This window comes from Mesoplodon mirus, assembly GCF_964341445.2.
Source record: "Mesoplodon mirus genome assembly, chromosome: 5".
Classification (NCBI taxonomy): domain Eukaryota; kingdom Metazoa; phylum Chordata; class Mammalia; order Artiodactyla; family Ziphiidae; genus Mesoplodon; species Mesoplodon mirus.
The window spans coordinates 63,817,558-63,826,780 of NC_138980.1; the positions used below are offsets into that span (position 1 = coordinate 63,817,558).

Genomic DNA, 9,223 nt, shown 5'->3' on the forward strand with positions numbered 1-9,223 from the left:
AGTGCATAAAAGCCCTTTAAACAAATAACATCCTCTTATTCCTACTGTCTTTACCTCACTTTTTCACTTAATACATTTTGGACATCTTTCTAAGTCAATACTTTTTTATCTTCCACATTCTTCTAAATAGCTGCATGGTATTCCAGAGGTCCATACACCATAATTTATAAATCTGGTCCTCTAGTTATAAGCATCTGAAGAATTTTAATTATTTTGCTATTATAAATAATATGGAAATCAACATCCTCAAATATATATATAATTACGTATAGAAGTGAGTATGTTCATAAAATTGTTTTCAAACTGTGGAATTGCTAGAGCAAAGAAAATATGCGTTTTAAACTGATAAATATTACCAAGTTTCCATGGAAAAAGTTTATACCAGTGGTGTACAAAAGTGCCAGTATTCCCCTGCATCCTCACCAATACTGAGTTTTATCAAGCAGAGTAATTATTGTCGAGTTAGTAAAAAGATTTTGTTTGATACTGTTTTGTCAATCTAGTGAAGTGTGTTGCTTTACTTTGTGTTTCTTTCATTATGATGAGGTGGAACATCTTTTCATGATTATTGGTCACTTTTTTTTTCTGTGAGCCTCTTCTTTGTAATCTTTGCTCATTTTTAAATTTTTCTGTTTTGTGCAGTGAATGGTACAAGCTATCTCTATATAAAGATAGGCTTTGTCATGTGTGCAGCAAATATTTTTTTTCTTTTTTTTTTTAGTACACAGCTATTTATTTGAGGATATTTTCACATGTTACCATTGTTTAAATCAGGACAGTCTTAACTGATGTAGTTGTCATTGTCATTGAACTATCTTAACCATTTTGTTTTAGTACAATTTTACTATTTATGGGTTTGCAAAAGTGATATGTCAAAAACGAAAGTTTGAAAAATCTGTTTTTAGGGAGTATATAAGTTTTTTTCAACTGAAAAGGGGAAAAAAGGCATTCGAGAAAAATATTTCTTTCCTATTTTATTATTTATCTTTTTACTTTCTCTATGGCATTTTACAACACAGAATTATTTCATTTATGTGGTTTCCCTTTATAACTGCTGGAATATATTCATTTTAGTTAGACATTTGATGATTTCTTTTTTGTGTGACTTCTGATTCTTGAATCAGAATGCTGTGATTCTTGAATCAGAATCAAGAATTCATAATTCTTGAATCACATGATTCTTAGCACATATTTGATACTTAACTTGTACTGACTCATATTTTAGTTACCATCTGTGTATGTGTGTTGCCCATATTAATCTCTCCAACTAGATTAAAAGCAACTTGAAAGGCTGAAGGAATAAAATGCTTCTTTACATTCCCCACTCCACAATGTCCAGTATCTAGAAAGGGGAAAAATTTAGAGCTGGGAGAATTTCAAATGAGAGCACTGCTAGGAAGAGTACTGTGAGAATCTAAAGAGTTATAGGTCTAAATCGACACTGACCCAAAGATGGCATGAATGAGTTCCAAGACAAACCCAGTCTTCTTTTTCCTTTTGCCTGGAGTAGATAGAGGTACTTCTTAGTTTTTCATGATCTTGTCCTACCTACCTTCCCAACTTATCTTGTACTACTCTTTCCCTTCTTCTTTTTATCCTACCACACTGGGCTTCCAGCTGTGATTCAAATATGTGCCGAGTTAGCTTTCGCTTAGGGCCTTTGCCTGGAGTGTTTTTCCCCTTGATTTTCACGTTCCTAACTCCTTCTTGTCATTCAGACCCGTGGCAGATGAGATTTTCCAAAGATGGCCACACCACTATATATCCTGCGATGTGAGGTTGATACTCCTCCAAGAGGTGGGGTCTCTGTTGCTCCCTGTTGAAAGTTGGTGGATCTTTGTAATCATCGTAACCAACAGAGCACAGCAGAAATGACTTCCAAGGCTGGGTCACAAGAAATAATAGTGCTTCCACCTGGCTCGCTCACACTCTCTCTCAGGACACTCACCCTTGGAACCCGGCCACCACATTGTGAGGAGACCGGGACACATGGAGAGGCCCTATGGAGGTGTGCTGGCCAGCAGTCCCACTTAAGCACTCAGTCAGCAGCCAGTATCAACCACCAGACATGTGATTGAGCAAACCCTGAAATGGTTCCAAGCCCCAGACTTTGAGCCCTTCAGCTTGGCCCCAGATATTATGAGGCAGAGACAAGCTGTCTCCACTATGCCTTCTGAGAATCCCTGATCCAGAGAATCCGTGAACATTATAAGCTGTTGTTTTAAAGCCACCAAGGTCCTGGGTACTTCAGTATGCAGCCATAGCAGCTGAAATAAGACCTCAGCTTAAATACCTCAGAGAGGTTTTCCCTGACCACCCAATCTAAAGTGGTGACCCAATTATCTCATCACCTTCTTTAATAAAATTAAATGATGCATGGCACTCTGCTAGTTTCCTTATTTGTTCGGTTGGCTTGCTTGCTGTGTGCCTCCCTCCACTAGAAAGTAAACTCCATGTGCACAAAGACCCTCTCTGTCTTACCCACTGCAAAGTCCTCAACACCCACAACAGTGTCTGCTACATGGTACATTTGCTAAACTAATAAACAAATGAATGAAGGAAGGAAGCATTCCTAGGCAATTAGATTCTTGCATTAGACCTTATTTTGTGGCTACTCGATATAACAAACTTTTACTGAGAACTTCCTCTGTTCTCAGGGGATGTGTTATAATTTCCCATTCTGTGGCTGTAAGTGTGCTTCAAAGAGTGATTTAATGCTAATAGAAGTAAAAATAAGTAATAAACAGTAGATTCATATAATGAGATTTTTTTTTTACTGGGCTTAGAAATGACAGAAGTAGGGAAAAATAAAATAACGAGAAGTAAGACAAACTCTTTGAACATTAAAAAAGAACAAAAAACGAGCTTGCCAAGGAAAGTGATAGTTTTTGGTCACCGCAAAATGGAATTCTACCATTGTGATATGATTTGCAGTTTCCTAAAAACAGTATAGTCCTTTTTATTTATTCAAAGAATACCACCATGTTGGTCAGAGAATTCATTAGATGATACGGGAAAACCCAGCTCCCTGAAATCCAATTCTCTATGGCTAGGTAGAATGGTAAACCAAAGCCTTCCCCTCTCCCTTACTTACTTAACACTCTTTGCCCAAAAGAGGTTGGAATCAATGACCAAACCAATGGAAGAATGAGAGAATCTATAATGTGTAAATAGAACTCAGGCTTTTTAAAAAGTTTGAGTCTAAATTGTTCTTAGAAATTGTTCATGAAGTAAGTCTGGTTTAGCCAGCTATCTGGGAAGTTTCTTCCTAAGACAGTGAGTTTTCTTCCCTTGGACAAGTATATTTACATTTTTGTTTTCAAAATCAAAATCATCCTGGCTGTTTTATAAAATGTTGGAGCCAATTTAACAGTTCCACTGGCCTTAGAGAAAATATTAGAATCTCACAAAGGAGCACAGAACTAGAATATTATGAAGAGTTGCTAGGGTAAATATGTATTTATTATGACAGCCTTGGCAAAATGAACACCTAGCAGCCATAAACCTGCAACTTGTTTGTGTCTATTATAACTTACAACTTACAGTAATGACTGCTTGTCACTAAAAATGTTCAAAGTTCCTTGGCTAGAAAAAGCATAGGAGATGAGGCATGGCCTGTTTGAAGTTAACTATTCCTATAGAATAATAATACAATGTGTAACAAATAATACTTTCCAGAGGATGCTAGAATTAAAATGAGAGACGCTAAATCCTCTTGATTCCTTACCATCCAACAATTACCTATTATTCCATGGCCTTTCATTATGTACTCACCAAAATACCCAAGTTGATGTTACAGTTGACCCTTGAACAACATGAGGGGTAGGAGTACTGACCCTCTGCACAGTAGAAAATCTGTGTATAATTCATAGAAGGCCCTCAGTATTCGAGGTCCCTCCGTATCCACAGTTCAGCATCCACAGATTCGACCAACTGCAGATTGTACAGTCCTTTAGTATTTACTGTTGAAAAATTCTGCATGTAAGTGGAGTCACCCAGTTTAAATCTGTGTTGTTCAAGTCAACTGTACTTACAACCACCTATACCTTTCCTTCTGATTTGGTATCTATTCTCTAACCTTTATCATGAATTTCAGTTTAGGTAAAATTCTTCATGGCTTTCTCTTCAAATATCAGTTGAGAAAAGTGAATTCAAAGACTATAAAGTGAAATTGCTTACCCCTCTCAATTGTCATCTGTTAAGTCAGAAGGCAGCTGGGGCTCTGACCTGAAAACAGGCCTCTGACCAATCATTAGACCAAGTCTTAATGAGACCAAAATTGTGGATTCAAGTCCACAATGGGTTACTTTTACTTACTTTGCAAGATGCCAGAGACTATTCCTCTAGTCTTTTTCACGTCTTTGATGAAAAGACAATTAGATGAGGAGAATGTGAAAATTCATCAAAAAACCGCAAATGTCCACTAAACAGCCATTGGAAACTTGTGCTCCAATCTGCATTTACTATCTTAGCTTAAGCCAGGTCCCCAGTCCCTCTTGTGAGGTGCATGTCAACCAGATGGCCCCTGCATAGGCATTAACAACCCAACTGTTAACTTCCCAACCTTGGAACTTGCCTTCCTGCAAGGAGACTAAGTGAAAGCTGATTTAGATACCTTTTACTTAGAAAGTCAATTCACAGACTAGATTTTCTGCCTTTAAACTTAATGTCCTTTATGTGTGCCATTGCTTTTAGCCCGACTATCACTGTTTTCTAATTTTCCCTTCCAATTCTTATGCCTGTTCTATTTTTACAGCATAATTATTAGGAAAAATTTTGTTCCAGGAACAATCACAAAATAATCCAAACCCAATCAGTTGAATAACCACAGTCATCATCATTATCATCATTATTCTTATAAGAAGGTGGCAAGGTTAACCTGATATAAAAAAAAACAACAACAGGGCTTCCCTGGTGGTGCAGTGGTTGAGAGTCTGCCTGCTGATGCAGGGGACACGGGTTCGTGCCCCGGTCCGGAAAGATCCCACATGCTGCGGAGTGGCTAGGCCCGTGAGCCATGGCCGCTGGGCCTGCACGTCCAGAGCCTGTGCTCCACAACAGGAGAGGCCACAGCAGTGAGAGGCCCGCGTACCGCAAAAACAACAACAACAACAACAAAACTGATTCCAACAAGCTTAAAATTCTTGAATGTTCTCTCTGTGTTAAATTCAAACTGAGGCGGTGTGCCGGAGAGGTGGGGCCTGTGGGACAAGATGGAGTTGCTGCAGGTCCTGAAGCTCCGGCTGCAGCAGGTCAGTGGCCACAGCGGCCTCTGCAGCTATCTACAGGTTTTTCTCAGGGCAAATGATGTGAGGGTTGGTGCATTAGTGGGGAAAGACAAATATGGAAGCAAATGCTACAAAGACAACAAGCAGTTTTTTGGCCGTCACCGATGGGTTATATATACTACTGAAATGAATGGAAAAAACACATTCTGGGGGACTTCCCTGGTGGCACAGTGGTTAAGAATCCGCCTGCCAATGCAGGGGACATGGGTTCGATCCCTGGTCCGGGAAGATCCCACATGCTGTGGAGCAACGAAGCCCATGCGCCACAACTACTGAGCCTGTGCTCTAGAGCCTGCGAGCCACAACTACTGAAGCCCATGTGCCTAGAGCCCGTGCTCTGCAACAAGAGAAGCCACTGCAGTGAGAAGCCTGCGCACCGCAACCAAGAGTAGCCCCCGCTTGCTGCAACTAGAGAAAGCCCATGCAGCAACGAAGACCCAACGCAGCCAAAAATAAATAAATACGTTAATTAAGTAATTAATTAATTTTGAAAAACACATTCTGGGGTGTGGATGGAAGCATGGTGCCCCCCTGAACGTCATCGTTGGCTTCACTCATGACTGATTATCCTCCAACAACAAAACCACCTACTGCTAGTAAATTCATTTGGACAAACCATAAATTCAACGTGAGTGGCACTCCACAACAATATGTACCTTATTCCACCACTAGAAAGAAGATTCAGGAGTGGGTCCCACCTTCAACACCTTACAGGTAAAGACAATGAAAAACAATTTACATGTAAAATATGGGGCTTTTCCTGTAATAGTATTTTTACTGCTTACTGTTAACTTGATTAAAGTTATTTGATAAATAAATAAGTAAATTCAAACTGAGAAATTTACATTCTCTTTATTCCTTTTACCAAACTCCATATCCTAGTTCAAGAAACTAAGCTTTCAGGAGTGGTTTTTTTTTTTTTTTTTGGAACAACTTAAATGGCAAGTCCAAAATCAAATGGTTCTGACACAAGAGTGATTTTGATGAGTTAACTGCTAATGAATATACCTTATGGATGAAATTTTTCCTGAAATGCATGTGGGTATGTTTAAGGGTAGAACACTCGGGGCAAAACATATTCCAAGCTTTTCAAAAACCCATATATTTGCAAAAATCATTTGATGCACTTTTTTTTTTACTGATTCAAAATCTAGCCTATTTCAAGGACAAAGAATTCCTGATCTTTTCTAGGCACCTTTACTCTTTGTTTCTATATGAGCACTTTCCTTACCATCCTCAGAGAGAGAAAATGTCCAGCTCCAGAAACTAAGAGCTTATCCACATCCTCAAGTCTACAAGCAAAGCAGCAGGCTGGGAAAAAGAGACACTGAAATTCATTTCCAGTGGAGTGGCTGATGTTGGGCTACCCTGTTCAACTCTAGCAGCCCACAATTGCCCTGATATTTTTCTTTAGCCACACCATCCTATTGATTCATATGGAGTTTAGGGTCAAGTCTTTCCTCCTGAACTGCTATCAAGCCAAGTTTCCCCAATCCCACAATGGAAACCATCACTGAATTTTGAATTTAAATACAGAAACATATAGTTATCCTCATTAGCCTTTATCTTGTTGGTTTTGATTCACTGCTTTAGTATATTCAAGTTATTCTGAATCCTAACTCAGTCAGACATTCAGGAGGAGTTACAATGTACAAGGATATCTGAATCTAATGTCAATGCATTTAGTATTTAGTCTGTTATCAGTGGTATTCTAGATAAGATTCAGAATCCTTCTCAAACAGTGTTTCAATCCCTGCTACCAATTATTCTGGGTTGACATTTGAGATCACATTTATTCACTGTGCCTGGTTTAGATATTCCCTTTTCTCTTCATTGGAATTATTCACAAATAGGCAGTCAAAATTATCATCTTTAGTACCTACATCTCTTGATCTAGATCTCATTTAGAATTTCTGCCATAACAATCGTGCTCAGGTCATTTGAAAGCTATCTCCAAAACCTGGGACACACAGCTAAGTGCCTAGAATCACCTAGCTTTAATGGCAGGGTCACCTTCTCCCAGGTCCTCATCCTTTCCACATCACTAATCAGTGGACTTTTACCTGTAGCAAAAACAGTGGGAACCTCTTGTGGGTTTTTTTTTTTTTGACTGATAAAGCCAAAGCAAATCAAGTACTTGTCACATTATATAGAAAAAATAAAAAGCAATAGACATTAACTATGATTTCTATTGATACCAAGCTAGGTAAAAAAATAGGGAAAATACTTTCCTAATAAAAGATTATGTAGACCAGAGGCAAGAGAGTACTACTTCCTCCATTTTATATTCCATCCAAGAGTCTCATCCATTGTGTTAACAATACCTGTGAGATGGTTCTTGCTTTCTATGTTCCATTGTCAAATTAATCTTGTTCATCACCTCTAAGTATTTGTATGCAGACTATAAATTTAGCGAAGGTGGGAGTTTTGACTTGCCTCCACAAGCCCCGTGCTGAATGTGGTACCTAGTATATGTTAGAAGGCCGATAAGTGTTTAATGAATGATGAATGTGAGATTTAAACACCATTTCTTCTTGTTTTTTCCGAGAAGTATTAAGTTCTTCCACTGTCATAGTTTGTATATAAAAGCAGTTTGAATAAGAATGAACAATTTGCTATGTGTATCAAATTTAATTTTCTGAATTTGGTAAATCAGAAGAATTTACTTTGAAATCAAAGGTGGGAGTTACTGATTTTCAATCTCTCTCATCTCTCCCCATCTCTCTTCATCTTGAAACACACGCGCGCACGCACACACACACACACACAAACAACAGAGGAAGTTTAGTGAGCGTATTATTTTGTTCAGTAACAGAAAGGGATTTGCACACAGGGCTATTCAGACTGTCCCTTCGTTCCCTCTCATGTACAAGAATATTTTTTGCTAAATGGGTGGTATGGGTTATGCCAGAGCTCTGGAATCAAAGAGGAGCAAAGTGCCTCCCATAAAAACAATCATCAGATTCATCTTGCTTAGCCAGGTAACCAGCTAACCAGTAACCACTGACAATCCTATAACCGTCTGCATTCATCCAAAACAAACGAAACAGTGCCTGATTCCAAAAGGAAGTAGAGGAGAAAATGAAACATTTCTGTCCCATTTACTTTTCAAACAAAAGACAAAATGTAAGGTAGGATGTAATACGAAAAGCACAGGTTTAGTAAGATCACAGTAGCTAAGTCACTTTGGGTACAAAGTGTATATTTTTGAGTGTACCTGGTGCTTTCAAATCAGGACATTATAATAACTGAAAATTATAGGTCAGTGATGGAAACTCATGGTTAAGAGCACAGCCTTTGAGGTTATGCAGACCTGAGTTTGAGTTCCTGTTTTGTCACTTTCTTCCTGTTTGCCTTGAACTAATTATTAATCTCTCTGTGCCTCAATTTCCTCAGCTGTAAAGGGGATATTTGCAGTTTCTATTTAACAAGGTGGTTGTAAAAATTAAATAACACAGGTAAAGCCCTCGCAAAGTGCCTGGCACAAAGAAGCACTTAATACATGTTCATTATTATAGCCATGGGTCTTACATTAATCCAAGAGGAACTAATTTGGCAGGAAGGTTGATAGATTGAATAGAAATAGCACAGAAGTGTCTTATCACCGAGAACATAGCCTTTCTGAGAAATCAGCCGCCCAGCAAGGCCAATAGCTAATTACAATGCATTTGGAATGAAAGGGGGACGACTATGCCATTGTAAGAATCAGGATGGAGAATGGCTAATGAGGACTGAGACAGTGGTTTGAGGAAGAAAGAAGACCAGTCAGTCTAGTGTGCTGTGGACAGAACCTCTAGCCAGTGGTCCCGAACAAGAGCATCTATCTGAAAATCTTCATGGCTCCATCCAAGAGCTGAATTAGAGTCCTGAGAAGCTAAGTCAGTCTTGGCACTTTGGTAGCCAACCAGTGGTGCCTTGGGCGCTGACTAACACCC

The 9,223-nt window shown here is 38.9% G+C and overlaps 1 pseudogene across 1 annotated transcript; it reads left to right on the top strand.

The window, feature by feature from the left end:
- Positions 1-5,213: 5,213 nt before the first annotated feature.
- LOC309803980 (NADH dehydrogenase [ubiquinone] 1 alpha subcomplex subunit 12-like) lies at positions 5,214-6,114 on the top strand (annotated as a pseudogene). The gene is made up of 2 exons: positions 5,214-5,450; positions 5,808-6,114. The product of its transcript is annotated as an NADH dehydrogenase [ubiquinone] 1 alpha subcomplex subunit 12-like (transcript).
- The last annotated feature ends 3,109 nt before the right edge of the window (positions 6,115-9,223 follow it).